The sequence below is a fragment of the Tenrec ecaudatus genome, chromosome 4, assembly GCF_050624435.1.
Source record: "Tenrec ecaudatus isolate mTenEca1 chromosome 4, mTenEca1.hap1, whole genome shotgun sequence".
In the NCBI taxonomy this organism is placed as follows: Eukaryota; Metazoa; Chordata; class Mammalia; order Afrosoricida; family Tenrecidae; genus Tenrec; species Tenrec ecaudatus.
In genome coordinates, this window is record NC_134533.1 from 41,254,635 (window position 1) to 41,276,672 (window position 22,038).

The 22,038-nt window shown below is 40.8% G+C and overlaps 2 pseudogenes; both read right to left on the reverse strand.

Moving 5' to 3' along the window:
• The window catches only part of LOC142445792 (uncharacterized), a 37,295-nt pseudogene extending 21,652 nt beyond the window's left edge, over window positions 1-15,643 (reverse strand).
• On the reverse strand, window positions 1,288-1,411 carry LOC142447542 (small nucleolar RNA SNORA73 family; annotated as a pseudogene).
• Window positions 15,644-22,038: the final 6,395 nt, after the last annotated feature.

Genomic DNA, 22,038 nt, shown 5'->3' on the forward strand with positions numbered 1-22,038 from the left:
CTTATATTATTTTTAAACAACAGCAATGATAAAGGCATGTTTACACCCAACAGGATAAAACTAAATCATATACAATTGAAAATGCAGCAGCCCAGTTAAACCATTAAATAAACCTTATATTTTATGAGTGACCAAAATAAAAATATTCTATGCTTAACAACTGCAGACTGTGAACACTTAGGCCTTGAGCTTATAATTTTATCAATATCTTTCCCCATCCATGAAGTGTTTAAGCCACTGCTTCATGCCTTTATCTCCCCTCATTTTGAGTATCCAAATATTCAATTGCCCATTTCTATTCGACAAGTTCTCTGAGAAGACAAGCATGTTCTTTGATGGGAAGACTCTTCGTTCCAGTCAGAATCTCATGTCTGGATACATAAGCAAAGTCAACTCTAGAGCAGTCCATACATCAAGTCAGAAAGCAATGTTCCCCATCCCACAAGGCCAAACATCTTCCTATTCACCTGGTCATGTTCTGGTCAACTCAGCCCTAACCAAGCTAGATCACTAGCTGCTATAGCAATCGGAGGAGTTTCTCACACTGCTCTCTCTGCTTCAGACTACTGATCCCTTCCCCAATTCTCAACAACCCAACCCCCCGTATCATAGGCTCAATTTCGGTACAACTCCTTCAACATCAGACCAGCCAGTCCACACTCCTCTCTCCTCTAGTCCCTGTGGCTGGTACCAGGTCCTTGGGTGTTAGTGGTCAGATTCAATCCATCTCTCCTTTGCTCTAAAAATTTCCACTCTTCATTTCTATCACATTATGCCAATACACAGGCAGTAGGAGAAATCAGTATAATACTAGTAGAGCCATATCTTGAACACAATTCTGTTTAAAACACTCACATTTGGTCCTTTCTTATGTAGGCTAGCCTATGCGTCTGCATTTGTCCTTGGTCCCTTGGCAGGATCGAACCAGGACCTGGCCTTCTATGAGCATTTTTTTTTTTTTGTCTGAGTGTGTGGCTTCTTACTCAGGAAAGTCCAAGAGAAGCTTTCCTTCCCTAAGCTGCCATTTAACCTCCTTGTGCCATTTCAAGTAAGAATAATCAGAGAGCAGGTTAGAGGCTTCACTTCTCATACTCTTTCTTGAAACCAACTGAGTAAAATATGTGACCACATCTGACCTCTGGCCATCCTAAGGAGAAGGAAAATCCAGCTCCACCCAATTTCCAAGAAGCAGAGGTCAGATATGCCTCCACTCTCCATCTCCATCTTCATGATTTCTCTAGTGCCCCACTCCCATAGTACCAAGTTTTCTTTCTTTCTTTTTTTCAGACATGTTCCCTGCATGGTTTGTCTCCTCAGTCATTGTCCACAGGACTCTGAGAAGCTGTAGGAATATGCAGGTGTAGACTGTGTTTTCTCAAGAACCTAAAGAAGTTAAAATCATACATGTATAAGAAAGAACTTTATATCAAGGAATAATCTTTTATTAAGAAGGCATCCCAGCCAACTCCAACTGAAGTCTATGGTCCCAATCCTAGCTGGTGTCCTCTTCAGACTCATGGAGCTGCAGGCTGAAGATGCAGAAAGATGAAGTGTGATGCAGGAAGATCACAGGCCAGTGGGTGCAGGTGCATGAATCCAAGATCAGTGGAAACATGAGATGCATGGTCAGCTCTCCACGTCGGGTTGCCCACATGGGGCTACATTGGGAGGCAAACACAGAATCCCAGTAAGCATAAAGCTAAAGAGGTGGATGGGACAGCCCCTCCCCCCCAATGTGCCTTATTAAACGGTCACATGTCCCTCTCCCAGAAGGCATCGTCAGGCTGTGACCTGATTAACAGGTTGGAACCCACCCCTACACAAGTGCCAGTTGACATAAAACCTACCCATTACAGACGTAATAAAAACAGCGTGTCATGGTAAGAGGACCAAATGAAAGTGCTCTAATAAGCACTAGGAAGATAACAAAAACACAAGTTGTATTTGAATCAGTAAAATTTATTTTATTTCATTTAAAAATTACTGTTTTCCTTAAGAGTATATATCTTTGTTCAAGAGTTAATTATTTGGCTGAGTCTTCCTCTCAAATTCCCGTTATGTGACCATAGGATTTAGAAATTTCAGATAAATGACCATTTTTTCCTCATTAATTATGTGTTTTAGGCTATTGGCCTATTCTAATATCCTTTCAACATAATGAACATTCACTACAGAAATTTAGTATTAGGAACAAGGAGGAGGAAAAATAATTTCATTGAATTCTATGCTTACTAATCTCCATTAATATACCTGTGTCCATCCTTCTGGGAGTGTATATTAAAACTATTGCCACTTAATCAATTCTGACTCCAAGAAACTAGATATAGACAAGATCATAGATTGTAAGTCTAACACAAATAGATATGTAATACATAGAGATTTATAGAAACGTCAACAATAAAATACATTAAGTTTATATAATATGTATATATTTATATAAACACTTCACATATTCCTTTGGTAATTACTTAAATATGCTTTTTACTTTTATTTTACAAAAGTGTACAGTGAAGATCATTTCCATTGATAAAATTTCAGTTATTTATTATGCAATACACTACTACCCCAGCCGACTTAAGTCCTAATTTGAGCTATGATAACACTTTTTATATCATGGGGATAGAAACAAATAAACATTCTCTATTCACATAAAAATATCTGAACCCCCTTCTTTCTCTCTTTTCTCTTCAATCCCTCTCAGGTTGTTTGTATCACCTCCAGATCTTCTTGGCTTCATCAATCTTGATCCCCAAATCAGCCCTTCACATTGACAATAGATTTGGCTCCTTTGCTCGACTTTAAACCTTGGCATTCATTCCTAGATGCAGCTTCCACCCCCTATCTGGCTCCATTCCCTCCTGACCATTCTGGGAACTGTGAAGCTCAATCAAGCCCAAGCTTGGCTCAGGCCTCAGTTGGCAGGCACTTAAATGCATGGCAGCGATCAAGTAGTTTAGAATTTGAGGTTGTGCTCAGATTTTGGAGGCCCTGAGTGCCAAAGCAAAGAGTTTAGAGTTTTTTTTTTTTGGTAGACATTGTGTCCCCAATAAAGGTTTGTAAGCAGGGTGAGCTTTGGAGGGCTTACCTGGAATTTGTGTGTAAAATAGAGAACAGGGATATTAAAGATCAGTTAGTATTTGGCCAAGTTATGGGCATCTGGGATTTATAGTGAAATCATGTAAATGGGGAGAAAGGAAAGGAGGAATGTGACAGTTTTTCTAATAGACTAGTAAGCCACATAAATAGTATTAATAATATTATCAATTGTGTGCCCCTTAGTATGTGCCAAGCAGCCATGCGGTACAGTAAGGAGTAGTAAGCTGTTAACTGGAAGGTAAATGTTTCAAACCCACCACCTCTTCCTTGGGTGAAAGATGGAAAACCTGCTTCTGGGAAGATTTACAAACTTGGAAACCCTCTGGAGCCTCAGTGTCTTCTCGCACAGGGTCACTTGAAGTTGGAATTAACTCAGGGGCAATGCGTGTGGGGTTCTGGGATACCCTACGCTGGCGAATATGCTATTTTGGACATGCATGAGTTTATGTAGTCCTTTAAGCAATCTGAAGCAGACAGATTATCATCTTAGTTTCATAAATGAGGAAAGAGGCAGAAGCTTTAAGTTCCTAAGGGGACCCAACTAAGCCCAAACCAAACCAAAACAGAACAACCCCCTGCTATTGAGTGGCCCTTAAATCTCAATTTCACATACTTCCATCAGTGTCCCTGTTTGGTTATAATACCAATATTAAGGAATTCAACTGAGTAATAAGTTGCTGGTATGAATATATAGAGAAGCAGATCCTAAATGGTAAATAATTCTTTTTAATTTTAACTAAAATTATAATGACTACTTCTGTTTATTTTTTTAATGAAACTATGCTTATATAATAAACTGTAATAACTGGTTTATCCAGCCTCCCCTTTTCCCCAATCTCACAGGATTCCTATTCCTCTCTACATGGAAGTGAGCATTTTGCATCCTCAGAGTGCTGCCTAAATTGTGATTGCAGAATTAGCCCCCTGCTGTTATAACTCTGGTGTTGTGAAAGGAGATTTCATGATATGGTGCCAGTCACCCAGTTAATGCTGCTGTTTTTCACTTGCCATTTCTTTTCACACAATTCAAACTGCTGACAAAAATATTTACCAGTATTTTTTTATTCTGTTTTACCACTAGCCCCGACTTCCCGCGCGTTGATATTTACCAGTATTTGATATACAGCATTGCATAAGTATAACCCACCATAGTGCTTTCAAATTAAAGGTCAAGGGTATATCAGTTTGGTCATTAGAAGAGATTGCCATATAGGAAATCATGTGATTACCTATTATGTTAGAGCCAAGGGTATTTAAGGCTTAGAAGCGTAGCACAGAGTATTTCCCCCTATGATTAATTTCTGTTGTAGCTGCATTGATAATGGAAAAAGCCCCTGTTATTTACTATCAAAATTAAGCAAGTAAATAAATGCCAGCAGAGGTCAAATGACTGATAGCAAAACTAATCTTTTTCTTGATGGAAAAGTTAAAAAAAAGTAAGGTTTTTATCAATGTTAGAAACTGCTCTGTAAATAATTGGGGATTTATCCAGACAGTCCTCCCCTATAATACCGTCTTTCCTGGTTTTCTCGGTTTCAAAAACTGAGAGAAATATTTAGTCTGCACCCTTCTCCTTTTTTAAAAGCATCTTCACTTGAATGAACAAAAAGTAGAGAAATAGACTGTGTCATATGTGAGATTCATTTTTCTACTTAGAATGTATTGAAGTCATTCTAACTACATGAACATAGTCTATATATCAAATAAATTCATCTTCTTTTTATTGAATTTAGGGTTTCTTGTTTCCAGAACCTTTCCCAGATTCACTGAATAATTAACTCATAGAAAAATTTAGTAAATCTGGTTTAGAAATTTGTGATTCGGCAGTCATTGTATTGGAGTACTGTTTTAAAGGTTCCAGTTAATATAATATAAATGATCAGTGAGTTCCAAATTCTTGTCTCTTACCCAAATTCTTGTCTCTTACCCAAGGCATTCCAAGCATTATTATCAAACATTTTACTTAATTGTGCTACTTGAAATTCTAGCAGATATCTCCAACTTAACATGACCTGAATTAAACTCTTACTATTTCCCCTTTGTAAGTATTCTTTCCCTGCGGCCTTTCCTATCGCAGTGAATTACGTGCTCCCCATGCAGTTACTCAGGTTGAAAGCAAGTTTTGCTTTATCTTTACTGTTCCATCAAAACCTATGTTCCAGTCACATGTATAGAAGTGTTTTTTAAATTCTGTATTCCTAAAACAAAACAAAATTGAACTGAAGGCAAGACATATTGCTAACTAGAGAATAAAGTTTTAAGTGTCAAACCAGGCTGGCCTGCAGGGTCAACCATGAGAGTAGTCCAGGAAGGACCACAAAGTCAAGTGAATCCTGTTGTCCTGGTGTCCACTCCAAGTCATGCTGACCCCTGTGTATCAGAATAGTATCTTGAAGACAATATCAAACTATTGGACTAGCAATGTATCCCATCCCTGTATGTGGCTGTCACATCTCACTTTTTTTTTTTAATTGTTTAGATTTGAATCACCCTTCAGGTCTGGAACTGAGCTCTCTTCTATGTCTCAATTTTTTAGGCAAGAAATAAAAACTCAAAACCGGCCATTGAGTAGATTCCAACGCATAGCAGCCCGCTAGGTAGAGAACTGCCTCCATAGCAGTAGAAAGCCTCATCTTTGTCCTGTGAGTCAGATGGTAGTTTTGAACTCCTAATGGTGTGGTTAGCTGTCCAATGGGTAACCCCTAGGCCACCAGGCTCTTTCCAGCCAAACAACAGACATACCTTTAAAGAGAAAACCAGCCTTGGTGAGGTGTCTACACCTTTGAAGAATCAAACATTTGAGACCAAATGGGCAGCCTTAGCTCAAGGACCAAGTTCAGAAGGGTTAGGAAGGCAGGAAGAATGGGAATGGGAAGGAGTGGTCTAAGTGAGGTGATATCGAGGGGACTGCAATAGATGGAATTGAACATAAAATGACAATGTGCTCTGTAAGCCCTCACCCAAATTCACAATCAAGGTTATAAAAGAGTTTACCATTATTTATGCTAAGGATAGCTTGTATAAATGGTTGAAACTTAGCCAACAACTGAAAGATTGGCGATTCAAGTCTACCTTAAAAGATGGGCTTGACAATCTACTTCTGAAAAAAAAACCAACAACACCACCCAAAATAAAAGCAACCATTGAAAATTATATGAAACACAGTCCTTGGACTACTGAGTTCACCTTTAGTCAGAGCAGACTTAATGGTAGCTGTTAAGCTCAAATAATGCATGGGGCAAAACAGATGCCCACCAAGTGTGGAATGAAAATTGAAAGCTATATGGAACACAGTCCTTGGACTACTGAGCTCACCTTTAGTCAGAGCAGACTTAATGGTAGCTGTTAAGCTCAAATAATGCATGGGGCAAAACAGATGCCCACCAAGTGTGGAATGAAGTGGCTGAGTGAAGTTGAACCTTCAGTTCATCTATGATGAAATCGCTGTCCAAGAGGAACGGGTTTCTGCTTGCCTCACAATGGCCAAACCGTGCTCCAAGTTGGCTTTAAGAAACTCCCCCACATACTAACTTTGTGTATACTGTGGAAATTTCAACTGGCAACATCTAAATCTAACCAGTAGTCTACAATCAGGTATGAAACTGGTGTATTCAACAAAGTGAAAGCGGTTTTCTCAGGGTTTCCTGGTTAGTTTTTGGTAGAATTTGAACCACGAGTGCCTACATATGTGTTTATTCTTAATGACTTCATCTCCGAAGATGTGTGAAACCATCGGATTAACATGAACTCTAAATAAGAAAAACCACTAGCATGAGCTTGAGGTATGCATGGAAGTTGAGGGCATTTCCAGGCCAACATGAGTCAGCAAGAAAAATGAGTTTCAAAAATGATTCTAAAACTGTTTAAAAAATTCTAACCACTGAAAAGGTTTGCCTATACTTAAAAAACCTGGCCAAAGAATTCAAGCTAGATGGGAGTCTAATAGGTGTTGTTCAAAATGAGTATTATTTCTCCAGTTTGTGAAACAAAGCCTTTAAGCAAATAACAGCATGTCACTGCTTGATTCTGGAGTAGGGAATGGTATCCACCTCTCATTTCTTCTTTAGGAGCATCGATAAATATGACTCATTGTATATTTGTGTCAGATGAGCAGCATCCAATCTTAGCATCATTTGTGTGCCTTTGAAATCCCTCTCTAAAGTTTCCTTATCTTGTCATCATATCTGTCATTATATATATTTTAGTGATAGATCTTTTCTTACCAGCTTGGTACAGTGAAACTGTATAATAAATTGACTCCCAACCAATTGTTCACATTGGCTTTAGAAATTGCTTGTATGAATGTGCTTGATACAATTGATGTATGAATTGTTATAAGAGCTCTAAGAGCCCCCAACAAATTATTTATTTAAAAAATGGATACATAAAGCCACACTATAGTTAAGAGCCCCTCCCCCCAACTCATAAAAAGAAAGAACAAAAAATTGCTTATGTGCTAGGGCATTTTTCAAACAGCCAACATTTCGACACCTATATTAATATGAAAAGAGATCATTTGATGAGCAGAACACTTAACATACAAAATGAAGAACTATCGACTGAGAGCAAGCCAGTTTGTACACCACGTGACATATCGCCCCAAGAGAAAGAGGTATACTTTATTCTTTGAAAAGTCGGAAACTTAGCAGAGAAGGGCACAGGTTCCTAATGCTGGGCTCATCCTTGGATTGCATCCTCCCTTTGCTTACCCCCGGTGCACAGAACGGCAGAGTCCCCATCAAACAGGCCCTCATACTGGAGAGAGACGCCAGACACGCTGGAAAGGGCTTGTTCCCACAAGACTCACCCAAATGTCTGAGCAGTGGAGAGAGGCTTTTTAAAGTCTGGGGGGCGGTGGGGGGGGAGAAGTAAGGGAAACCAGAAGGAAGCTCTGTAAGAATTTGACTCTTGTAAGCAGTGCACAGGAGGGTAAATAGGACGCACGTGTGGAATAGGAGGAAGTGGATTGTGCCAGGAAGCACGTCTGATAAGAAATGATTTTGGGGAGTGAACACCTAAATTCAATGGCAGGGCACAGCCAAGGCTGACTAATGGAATTTCCCAGCATCCCTCTGTGTTCATCTTTTTCTTGCTGAAAAGTACTAAAGCAAGATCGCTAGTTAAACAGGCATTAAGTCAGCAGCCGTTATCCTTATTGTCATTGCCCACACATGGCCTCGATTCTACTTTGCATGTGCTATGGCAAGGACTAGTGAGCATCATCCTACGTATCCAAAGACCTGCACATCTTCCAACTCCATCAGTGTCTGATGATGGACAAGCCTTTTCTGGTCTGAATTTTCTGCCATGGAAAATAAGAGCAATGTCTATCCTACCTATTAGTTCCCTCTTGCATAGGCCTGAAGAACACTGAGATACTGGCTGTAACACTATTTCAAAGAAACATTAGAAAGGACATTGGCAGTGATAATGGTAATATGAGCTAGCATTGAAATGTTATCTATGAGGCATAGATTTAGGAAGGTTTCACATAGCTGATATGATGTCATAAAAACATGATGCAACCAGTACTCCACAGCTGAAGAATTTGAAATGAAGGGAAGGTGCTCTAGATGGCTGCATGAGTGGGTGGTAGAATCAGGCTTTGCTCCCAGGTCTGAGTTCTTTTCTTTATGTCATACTTCCTATCACTATTATTAGCTCATGATTATTGTACGCTTACTCTATACCGGGCACTACTGTATGCACTTGGTACATGTCACTTCCTTTTATCTTCACAATATTATGCCTATGGAGAGTGGGGGAGGTACTGTGATCACACTCACCCTTCTATTCATTGTACACGAGGCCAGCTCCAGCCCTGGGAAAGCTCGCTTTTAACTGGGTCACAGAGGGTTCCGGCTGCCCACCCACCACCGGCCCCACAGGGATCCAGGAGTCTGCTATTTCTGTCTTCTGCCCATCCCACAGAGCCTGGCACCCAGCTCCCTGGGGGACGGCTGCTCTTTGGAATTCCTGGCACCATCTCCATTCTCCTCCTCCTCATACGCTGCTCGGCTCTCTCAGTAACGGTTGCATTCAGTTTGTCTTTTAGATCAGGCACATGCAAGTATGGCCCTGGGTTTTAGGGGTCCCGTTTCTGTTGTGGAAATCTGCCCAGGGTCTCTGGCATTGCCTGCTTTGGAAAAGGGTACTGGAGTGCAGGACCAGAGTCAGGAGAGTTTGCTCCAGGCTCTCTATTGCCTATCAAGACCAGCATGGCTGTGCTGTGGGGTTTCTGCGTGTCTGAAGGCATTTCCTTCTCATCGCTGCAGCCCCTTGGCCCGCTGGTGTTGAGGAGCTGGTAACCTAGAAGCTGACAAGGTGCGGGGGAAGAAGGAACTGGGTGCTCTGAGGTGGCAGTGTGATTGTCGGCCTGGTGGGCAGACTCTGAAGTGGTAGGTGTGTGAGAGGGTGTGTGAGGGCGCTGGGAGCGTGCGCAGCCGTGGTTGCTGGCGCGCTGGCACAGGGGAGTGGGTGTGATTGCAGTGTGAGTGAGGCACCCTGCGCATAATTGTCAGGCAGTTCACATTTTTCCCCTTCTTTTTTCCCCTCTCTCCTTTATAGTAAGGCATCAGATCCTCCTCCGCGTCAGCGAGGTGATATTTTTGAAAAGTTTCCAAGGGGATGAATTATGTGCTGTTTCAATTCCTGGGTGTTATTGATTCTCCAAGGCTTTGTGACTAATATTTCTTAATGATGAGTTTGCACTCTGGGAGAAGCTTGAGTGGCTGGCATATTTTCACCAAGCAAAGGGAGCAGACCAGGTGCAATATGGGAAAGGTCACTCGTGCTTGCCCCTGTTCATTTTTGCATCCAGCACCCACTCTTGTCCGCCTTTTGGTGGTATCAAATACAAATTTGCTTTAGGAAAAATATTTCATTCTTATTCTTAATACATTGATTTTCTAGGACAGATCCTCAAGTGTGTTTTGTGGTGGGTTTATAATTCAAACTGAAGCCAGTTGGCATTTATGACCTCCTTTTACAATGGCTGGTAGAGGGGCAGACCTGAGAACCTCAATTCAGACCAATGTGCCTCAGGCCCATTACTTAAAATCAAACTATTAAGGAAGATTTCTCTTCCTTTTTTTAAATTAAATGGATGCCAGATGCAGAAGGTGCATTTAAAATAAATTGCCAACAACTTATGGGAAGAGTTTGAATTAAAATAGAATTAATAATAAATGACTCAGGAAACGAAGGAAAGAGTCTAAATGATGTTATACGAACCCTTGAACCTGGCTGTTCTAAGGGCAGAGTCGCTGAGCTTTTTACCATAAGAACCAATGAGCTTCTTCTGTGCTGCAATCAGTTCCGGTTGGATTGTTTTTGCCACGTTGTTGTTGGTGGTGGTGGTATGTGCTATCAAGTCCGTTCTGACGCATAGTGACCCTTTGCACAGCAGAGGGAAACACCACTGATCCTGCACCGACCTCAACATTCATCCTGTGCTTGGGCCCATTGATGCAACCACTGTGTCAATCCATCTGCTGCGGGTCTTTTTACTTTTTCTGTTTTTGTTGTCCTTTTCTTTACCAAGCATGATGTCCTTCCCCAGGAGCTGGTCCTTCCTGCTAACATGTCCTATAAGAGTCTTTTCAAACAGAGATGATTTGGTAGTGCTTCTATATGATTTTGGTCATCACAACTAGGTAGGGAGTGCTAAGGATTCTACAGGACAGACGAACAGATATGCTGTTAAACATCTCTACTGCACAGGAGAGTCCCCCTGACTTCCCAACAACACCGTCTACTCTAGCCCAGAAGGTCAACAGTGATAAGGTTGACAGATCCCGCCACACATACAATTATCCTCGTTGCTAGTGGTCTCAATTCTGACTCACAGTCTCGCTGTGTGATAGAGTAGAACTACCCTGTAAGGTTTCCTGGTGCAGTAAACAGCAGAGAGACGGTCATATCTGACCTCTTCTGACTTCTCTATTGGCAAGACTCACCGGTCAAATAGGCCTCCACTCTCTACCTTTCTATGCTGTTCGGATACCAGCGGTTTCTCATGTAGCACTCAGCATCGATTCTGAGTCTAGCAATGGCTTGCAATGGCCACATGGAACTCAAAGACAATCCTCTCAATTATGGGGGCTTTAGAGACGTTCATAGGTTACTGCAAGTCAGGATCAACAGACAGTAAGGATATAGTCATTGGTTTCAGACCAACACCTCTCCTCAGCCAGCAGCCAAGTCTCTCTCTAGTTCTTACCCTCTCAACCACGTTCTCCCTTGGTCTCTGCCTCTGCTCTGCTGTCACTGTCTCCCAGTCCCCATTGTCTAGGCACTGCTTCTTTTACTTTGTGCCTCTGGCGTCTGGTCACTGGTCTCAGCCTCCACCACTTCAGACAGAGATCCAGAACATGCGCTTCTGAAGGACCTGGGTTTTCCTTTTCTGGTCGCGCTTCAAAAATAAGGCTCATCCTTATAACAAGGGTGATGGGAGACTGATGACAAACACTGACCAATCTCCTCTATTAGTGCTACACACACCCTATTTGCATAGCCCTACTCAACGAGTTAATGGGGGCCAGAGACATGGATAGAAGAACTATATTAATGAATTTCACCTTCCATACTGACTTGTGATCTTTTCTGGAGCTATGCCCAGGTGTTTCTGGCTTGAAGGTGCCAAGTAATTTCAAAGAGCCGACCCTGAGGTTAGTAGCTAAATACTTAACCATTGTACCACCAGGGCTTCTCTGTGGTGGTGTCACTCATTCACTCACTCACTCATTCACTCACTCATTCACTCACTCACTCACTCACCCACTCACCCACTCACTGCCATCAAGTCAATGTTCACTCTAAGTGACCATAAGGGACTGGGCAGAGTTGCCCCTGTAAGATTTTGAGACAAAACTGTTTCAAGGAGTAGAAAGCCCCATCTTTCTCCCTCAGAGTGGCTGGTGGTCTTGAATTGCCAACCTTGCATATCAAAGTCCAATGCATGTCCACTAAGCCATCGGGCTTCTCTCTAAGAATGTGTGTAAGTCCAATGATAGCTAACAACTCTGTCTCTCTCACTTTTCCCCTTCAGACAAGGATTCATATTATTAGGAGTAAAACTTGGGTTTAGAAACCTATAAGGGGCTGTGATAGTTAAGATTATGTTTTCTTTTATTTTTAAATTTTTGCTGCCCTATTACTTATATGAACATATTATCCTTCTCCAAGGTCTCATCCCTCCTGATAATATGTCAGATGAATAAGAGTGTGAGGGTTACTTCTGGCTTACACTGTGACCTGTGTGTTTTTCAACAGGGTGTCTAAAGTCAGATGTCTCACTATGGGAAAGATAATTTTTCCTTCTGATCATGTCAATTTCAAAGATAAGTAGAGGATAGTTACTTCTCCAAGATATACTTCTAGTAAGAGATAAAGGCAAGGTTAAAATAGAGTTTTGTTTAACACTACAAATTGCTCTTTTACTTATGTTTAATTTTTTAAATATTATTTTGAAGTAAGGGGGAGTTTCACTGATTGCCTTTAACTGTTGTTCAAAGTTACCTTCTAGGGCAGTGTAGAGGATGTGCAACTGTTTCTAGAATCACCTCCTCCCCTCATAGGACTTGGTGACAGGTTAGCATATCCCACCTGTCAACCCTCATTATCATATTTGAGAAAAAGATTGAATAAACATAAATCTATACCCTAAGGTATTGGGCTTATTTTCTATATAACTGACTTATGAAATCAGCTGGGTACATGGCAATTTTTGAGAGCCGGAATCTGAGAATCCCTTAAGAAGTGTTTGGGAAACACTGACTTTGATGAATGGTTCTGGATTAGGGACCTTCATGAGGCTGTGGAAAAGATACTGGAAATAGCTGTAACTAGCTAAAATCTTGACTGATACAACGGAAATCAATGCCAGGATGAATTGTTAATTTATGTCTTGCTAGAAAATTTAATTCCTTGTCACTTGGATGCCATAGGCCTGCTTGAGTATCCTGATGTGATGATAGTTGACTTCTTCCTAAGTGGCTTTCTGTAAGAGAGAAAGAAAACAGCAAGCTGTGATAGCTTTTGACCTAGTCACACCACCATCGCTTCCACCATGTTGTGATATTAAAAAGAATAATTGAGTCTAGTCCACACTCAAGAGAAGCGATATTATATTCCATCTCTAGAAAGAATGAGGACCAATGAAATTGTGGACATACTTTATAGCATGCTGTTTTCCTGAATGAAATATCAGGCATAGCTCATCACTCCTTCACTATTTTCAGAAAGTAACAATTTCTAATCCAATCTGACAAAAACTCTTTCACATTAATAAAACATCTCAATTCCTCCATCTTGTTTCTATTTACAAAGGGGAAGAAGAATCCTGGTGAAGTATTTTTTTCTCCCATTTACCATCTCTTTCTGACTAATTCATTCTATTTGAGGGACTTCAGGATTATGTATGGTTCGGTGGGGCAAGGGAATTTAAAAGGTATGATCTGGTTTTATTGTTGACCTCTTTATGTGGATTCATATTGAACCTATAGGACAGAATAGAATTGTCCCTATGAGTTTCTAAGACTGTAACTCTTTACCAGTGTAGAGAGGCCCATCTTCCTCCTGCAGAGCACTGGTAGTTTCTAACAGCTGACCTTGCAGTTCACAGCTCAACTTGTAACTATTATGAGTTGGCATTGACTTGATGACCATGAGTTTGGTTTCGGGAGTTTACAGTTTATGTGCTGGACTTCTTTGTTAGGTTGGGATGACAAGAGACACAAATTCAGTGGTACTCATATATATGTGTAAGAGAGATCTTTATAGTAAGAAGTAATTGATATAAGGCAAATGTCCCAGCCCAGTTCAGATCAAGTCCATAAATCTACTGCTAGTCTATAAGTCCAATACCACTTCCTAAATCCCATTTCAGACTCACAAAGCCATATGCAATGATGCAGAATGCAGGAACATCACTGGCCGGTGGATGCTAAGTCTTGTGGATCCAATGGTGAAGGCAGCATCACAGGGATCTGGCAGCTCCCAGTGTGGCTCTTCTTTTTTTTTTGTTCCATAGCTCTTCTTTTTTTTTTAATTTTAACAATTTATTGGGGCTCATACAATTCTTTTCACAGTTCATATATATACATACATCAATTGTATAAAGCACATCTGTACAGTCTTTGCCCTAATCATTTTTTTCTCTTTTCTTCCAGTGTGGCTCTTCTATAGGAAGATGTAGGCAAAGAGAGAGGAGACATTCCCAGGAACCTCTTTATGAGGCCACACCCAGCAGCAGGTACCATCAGGCTGTGACCCACCCCTACGCTTTTATATCTTTAAGTTTGCCATGAAACTATGTAACTACCACAGCAGCTAACCATAAATTCGGCAGTTCAAACCCATAAAAATTTACATTTCTGGAAACCCAAACGGGGGCAGTACTATTCTGCTTTATAGGATTGTTATGAGTTGGAATTAACTTGAGCGCAATGATAATTTTTGCTTTTGTGGATGTTTGGTATTACCAAAGCCTGTGTTTCACTGGGAGAGCATTTTGAAGGGATCTTGGTAATGTCTTCTGCAGAGGTGTCTTGAGAGCTTTCCACTGTAGATCCCCCTCTGGAAATGAGGCTTCTTCCACATGTTCACTGGAAAGGACTTTTCTCCTTTCTCTGACAATATAGGCCCTTTAAGTCACAGCCAAACTGCTAAGTGATTCTCCTAAAATATCCCACACTTACCTTGAAAGAAAAAATTAAATACTTCAAATCCTCTGTCATCAAGTCAATTCTGATTTATAGCAACTGTATATAGGTTTTTTGAGATAATACATCTTTATGAGAGCAGGCGGACTCAATTTCCTACCACTCAGGAGCTGGTAAATTTTAGAGAGAGAAAAAATAAATCCGTCCCCATCCTATGTATTGGTAGTGATGGTTAGTGGTTGAATGTGTTTGCGTCCAGCACGACAACAGGGCTTTCAACCTCAGAGTAGTTGGATGGACTAAAGGTGGAGAATGCTGCTTTCCATCTTTTAACACAATCTGATTATATAGCTTACAGATTATTATATTGCGTTTCACTGTTGAGGCCATTTTACAAGAATGGGGGGAATACATTTAACATGCTATTACAATGATTAAAATAATGGACAGTTCCCCATATTTGGCGGCCTAAAACCTCAGCTCAGGTAGTTTTCCTTCTAAAATCACAGCTCAGAAACTTGATCTCAGTAGTAAGGAGAAATAAGCCTGTAATCAAAAACGCTTAAAGTAATTGTTAATTTTTAGAATAAAATATGATCATGGCTATGCCTGTGGTTAGTACCTTACTATTTGCCTTGATTCCAACTCAGAAAGACCCTTCAAGAAAGTTTTGAAAGACTGTAAAATTTCAAAAATCTCACCTTTATTTTCACCAGCACAGTTTTTCTGGCAAAAATAATCGTCTTTCTGAAGCGCCTCCTCTGTTGGTAGTTTGGAGAGTCTGGTTTATCACAAGCCACAGAGAAGGTGCATTTATTATTGATACAGCACTTAGCCCTTTGGCCTCCCAACACGTTCTCTGCAGAAATCCATTCCTGGCCCATTGTGTTTACTTTTATGATGGAAGTTGACTTAGCAGCACATCATGAGAAGGCAATGGTAGATTCAAAATCTTACCAGTGGCTTAGACAGTTGATTCTACCATTCCTCTAAGAAATGGCCCCAAATATGACATTTATAAATACAGAGAAATATCGTTCTCTCTGATAAAATATCCTATTGTGTATTTGTGTGCTTCCAATGGCACTTTTATCTCGGAACTCTAGATATTCGTGTACAGGACTTAACTCTCCTAATTGACCTTAATCTCCAACATTGATATCCCAAGCATCTTGCACTGCTTACCTTCCTACCCCATTCTCTGTAAGCAGATACAAAATGACAGATATAGAGAAGACTTTTAAATCCTGTGTTGATGAGGATACATGAATGGATAACCAACATTTTACTCTTTGTATTAGGCCAGCTTAACTAGAGAAACAATCCAATGGCACTCAGATGTGTGTAAGGAAGCACTTTAAGTCAAGAAGTAATTGTGTATCAGGAAAACATTCCAGCCCAGTCCAACTCAAGTCCACAAGTCCATAAATCCCTCTTCAGACTCGCACATCCACAAGCAAAGATGCTGAATGCAGGAAGATCACAGGCTGGTGGGTACAGTTTTGTGAATCCAATGGCGGGAGCCACATCTCTGGGTTCAAGCAGGTCTTAGTGGGGCTCTGCAACAGGAAGGTGAAGGGAAAGAGCGAGACGGGTTGTCCTCCAGAAAGCCGTTTAGCTCAGTTGCACCTCCAAAGGATGTCATCAAGCTGCTACTTGATTGACAGGTTAAATTCGACCCATATCTTCCTACAGGTGTTATGTTGGCGCATACACACACACACACACACAAAACCCTATCACACTTTTCTCACCCTTCTTTGTGAAAAGCATAGGCTTGGAGTCTTCCCTACTGTCCAAAGATTATTGAATTCAGAGTGGCTAGTTGGCCCATGTTGAAACTAATAGCTTCTTGAAATTTGGATTTGTGATATAGTGACTTTAATCATTACTCTGTAAGCATCTTAAGCAAGTAGGACTGATGAAGTTGGTTTGCAAAGATACAGAGTAAGGATGCAAATAGAGAGAAGCAAAAATAGGGAGGGCCTTACTCCTAAAAGAAGGTTGTTTCTGATTCTTGTGACATCACAACCTGGTTCTGGGATCTCCGCTTCTAGTCTTAAGTTCATAAACATTCAGAAAAAATATGACTTACTCTTGTTGGCCATTCTGATCTTATCTTGAATGATAACTACTCAGAGAAGATTTTCCTTAACACTTCCTATATGTCATGTTCCTTATGCCATGCTGTGTTAGTCTGAGTAGACTAAAGAAATTCATAGGCACTCATATGTCTATACAAGAGCAGTTAAATATTGAGAAAACACCCCAGCCCAGTCTAGATCAAGTCCATAAGTCCAATATTAGCCTATATGTCCAATAACAATCTATAAATTACTCTTCAGACTCACTCAACACATGCAATGATTCCTAATATGGGAAGAACACAGGCCAGTGGGCGGAAAGTCTTGTGGATCCAGTGGTGGTGGAAGCATCTCAGTGCTGGTGTTGGTCTCCACGTGGCTCCTTCAGCTCCAGGGCTCTACTGTAGCTCCATGTGTCTTGTCTGCAGAAATGTCTCGCAGGGAGTGGGCCTGTGTCCTGCCTCCAGCAAGCTATGTATCTCCTTTGCTCCTCCAAATGAGGTCATCAAGCTGCCACCTAGTTGTCAGGCTAAACTCGACACCATTCACTCTTAAATCTCAAATTGACAACAGATTATGTAGCTGCAACACATCCCACTCTGTTTTATTTTCTTTCTAAAATTTAAAACCCTTTGAAGTTTTCCTTTTAATTATTTGTTTACTTACAATCAGACTTCTTTTACTATAATATTTCTTTTCCCAACACTGTAGAATAGTCAGAGGTTCTGAATAACTGGTTTGTGAATAAGTAAATAAATATAATTATAGTGCATCAACACTGTTGTTATAAGGAGTCCTTGCATGGTGCTAACAGGTACTTTGGCTGCTAACCGAATGGTTAACAATTTGAGTACATGCAGAAGCATCTTGAAGAAAGCCCTGGTGATGTGCTTTATTTAAAACAAATAAACAAGCAAACAAAACCAAGATAACAACAACATAAAACAGCTATTGAACATCCTACAGTGAATAGTTCTTCTCTGATTTGATACATATATAGGGTTTCCAAGAATCAGAGAGCAAGAAGGGGCTCCTGACCCCCAACTCCTCTCTCACTTCCTTTATTCTCCTTGCCACCTTGCCAGCCCCAGGAGAGGTTGCGGATCAAGGGCGCCAGCCCCGGGCCCAGAGGGCATACATCTCTGAGGCCCACGGGCTCGGAGCCCCAACCGAGCTCTCCATTTTCAGTCTGCTGGGCACCCCACGCTGGATCCTCTTGGGTGTCTAGAGCCCGCCCCTCGGCATCCTCACGTGTTGGGCGGGGTCAGCCTGGCTCACAGTAGCAGCAGCAGCAGCCCAGCTGAGACAATGACCTTCCACCGCCCAGCGCAGCCTCAGCACCACGGGTCCCAGGAGGCTCTGCCGAGGCACAGGTTGTCGCTCCACTGCCAGGCGCTGTGGATGAGGCTCAGAATTGACTGAATAACAACTGGATATATCTCTATCTCTATCTCTCTATCTATCTCTATCTCTATCTTTCTATATCTATATCTATCTATAGTTGTTCTGCTTAGGCTAGTCAGCACCTAGATCCCAGAGACAGTGTTGATTACTGGTGCTGTGTCCATGTGAGTTAAAGGTCTCCTCTTCAGTTTGCCCCAAATACTAAAGGCAGAACTCTAGAAGATTTCTCCATATCCCATCTGCATTCTTGTTTGTTATATCTGTTCTCTCTCATTCCCAACAATTAAAGCCATTTTAAAAGATTGTGCTTATACATATCTGTAGACTACTCGGTAATATTTCCACATTCCTTTAAACACAGCATCTTTTATATTGCTTGATAATTTATAAATGGTGATAGGGAATGGGGATATGTTTTAACTTGCTCTGAAATCACTTTTATATAATACTCAGGAATAAATGATCATGTAAAGTTTGATCACATTCTCTCTTGTATAATGTTAAAAATCCTGAAGAATTTTTGTGAAGATTAAAGCAGTGTGGTTAAGTATTCATCCCATGTAGAATACAGGGAATAAATTCTACCTTGTAAAAGTCTTTTAGAAACTCAGATGTACTTATGGCTCTGTGGTATCAACTTGTGGTATCCACTATGTGACTCATTTGTGCAATATATTTGGTCCTATTGATCTCTTATTGGCAGCGGAGTCTTGTACAGCGTCATCTCAGAAAGGAGGTGTGGGAGTGCATTGTTCAGTTCTAAGGTACTAAATGCTTGTGGGGGCTGCGCGTGTTGCCGAACAGGTTCCAATGAGTCATGTCTCTGTCAGAAATGTTCCTTTGACTCTGCTGCTTGTGTTTCAATCTCACATTTCTTTGAAGTACCTGTCCATTAGCTTCTAGTCCCGATCTCACGGTTTAGAATGGTCCAGGCTCTACTTGATCAATCCAGTGGAGTCGAGCTCCAAAAGATCACTTTATGAAATAATACAATAGCCATAGTCTCACCATTCATAGTGAAAACCCAACATTTAAAACAAAGCCTAAATTTTGATAGACTAGTTAAGAGATTGAGCCATGGACATCAGATGGACTTGAATCTGAACCCTAGATGAGCCTTCCCTAGTTGTGAGACCTGAAACTCGATGTTCTTTTATGCCAAAACGCTGGCATGCTAAACCAAATCAACCTCCCAGTGCTACGCTGTTGGGTAAATGAAATATGTAGAACTTTCTCTCAAGAATGCTGGGGTGCTGTGGACATTCAATAAATGATCATTTTCTCCTAGACTCCAGTTATTGAAAATCATTTGAGCTGACAGTTCTTGCATTAACTTGCTCTGTGATCCTGGTCCAGACATGTAACCTCTCTGATCAGATCCGAGTGGGAGTGATCTCTAAAGTTCCCCAACTTTTAATGTCTTATGATTCTCAAAGTACAGTTTCACAGAGTTCTAATCATCCAGTTAGCTGAACATCAAAATTTCATTGAATCTAGTTCTAATTCATGTACACAGCAGGTATTAAATAACTATTAATTGATGACTGTGCTAGGGACAAGACACCTTTTTAGAATTCGTTCATTTTTGTTTCCTTCAAGTTATCAGCTTTTTATTTTTTTCTGTTTCCATCTAAAATCCAACATCTAATTAGGTAGTTTGCAGGAGCTGATCTTGTTGAGATCAAAGATTTTTGCACCCAAAGTGTGACGCTTGCTTCAGTCAGGGCAGAAGCAAAGAAAATATACCAAACGCCCTTAAGCAGTTATACTTCAGAAGACACAAAGAAAGTGCACAGACCTTCCTTGGATGAAGGAGAGGAGTTGCCATGTAGATTCAGAAAAACAATGTTCAAATAAGAAACTATAAGCAAAACAACTTCAGTTGGAAGGAAGAAGAAATCAAAGTGGCAGACAAGCAAGAAAATGTGCATATTATTGAGAAATATCACCATTTAAAAAATATATGAGCAATCCTAAATTGGTATTATGCTTGTTGTGAATGGGAGGGAATGCATTGAAGAATTAATTAGGCAGAACGTGTTTGGATTTAAGTAGAATTTTTCTCCTGGGAAGGTTAGTTTAGAAAGAGACTTTGAACTTGCTAAATAGTGCTATCATATTGCTATGGGACCAGGACTCCATGAAGCCATTCTAGGTGCTTTCGGTTTAAGGTTCTATGACCACGCTTGGCTTTATGTGAGGAAACATGCAACTCGGTGACCAGCATGGACGTCCGGAGCCGCAGCACCTTTCCTCTCTTCCTCTGTACATGTATGGACACAGTGTATCTGCCTGCACATGGAGTTATTAATACACAAACAATGGCTGTTTGACAAATAAAATAACCTCAATACAGTTCCTTGTGGAACACCTGGCCCATAGCAGCTAGAAAATTAATATGTTTGTCACAGTGGTCAGGGCTTCTTCTCCTGGGTAATACCGTCACCGTTAAATGGCAATAAAGCCCAGATGTCAGCAGCCAATGCTCATATTCAAGAGAATATGAAAGACTACATTGTGTGTAATTGTACAATGAAAGCTGCAAAAAGCAGCACGATAAGTGTCCTCATATGTAAATTGCTTGTGTGTGTAACAAACACCATATGCATTCCTCAAGATTTTCATGTTTGTTTGTGCACCTCACTTGCTCCTTTATAGGGGTTCTGAGAGGGTTGGATGTGAAGCACTGCAGACAATTTCTCCACAGCAAACTGGTCTATCAAGATAAAACAAGCCACCTCACTAGCAGCATTATGCTCATGTATATTTGATTTAATATGCAGAAAGTTTGGAGAAATGGGTCCTCAAACGAACCTGGAATTTTTTTTCAAAGCTATGTATTGAAAAATTTCAATAAAACAACCTTATCCCCATCAGAGTCCTCTCCATTACACTTAAGACATTTGTCATATCTGCAATTCCATTCTTGGAAACATTTGTCAAACATCTGTTCGGGGAGCTGGCAGCACCTCCCTCGTTATTTTTCTTCGCCTCTTTTATGTTATTAAATTGCTGTCCTTTCATCTCCCTCTTCATTCATGAAACAAAAGAAGTCACAGGGAGAAGTGAGGTCAGGTGAGGAAGGTGTGGGGGGCAAGAGAGTCATGCTGTTTTTGCCAAGAATTGGCACATGGAGATGGCTGCATGAGCAGGTGCATTGTGGTGGCAAACCAAATCAGGCCTTTTATTGTCACACACGGTTATGAAATCTTTTCACAACCTCAAAATAGAAAGCTTGATTAACAGTCTTACCTGATGGATTGAACTCCTAATGCATTATCTCCCTCACATAAACAAAACAAAACAAGAAAAACCCCACAAATGAATATCTTCTTGATCTTTTATTTCACTTGATGAGCTTTTTTTTTTTTTTTTGGCAAGGTGAAGTTGGTGTCTTCCACTGGCTTGATTGATGTTTGCTCTTGAGATTGTAAGAATGGCACCATGTCTCCACACCAGTAATGACCTTGGGGTGAGGAATGTCTGGGTCACTTCGGAGCTATTCTTTCAAAGCCACAGCCTGTTCCCACTGGACGCTCTTTCTCCTGGCCAGTCAGCCCCGTGGCACAAAAGCTGCAGCTACCCTCTCATTCCCACCTCTTCCATTAAAATTCACTGAATCAAGCAAACTCCATGATAGTCGAGTTAACGTCCCCATCTTTTCAATGAACTGTTGGTAGACTTCTAACACAAGTTTACGGATTTTGTGGACCTTTTCATCCTTTCGGAGAGTTGACGGACATCTAGAAGGTGGTTTGTCATCAATAGACATTGCATCTTTTTGAAATGAG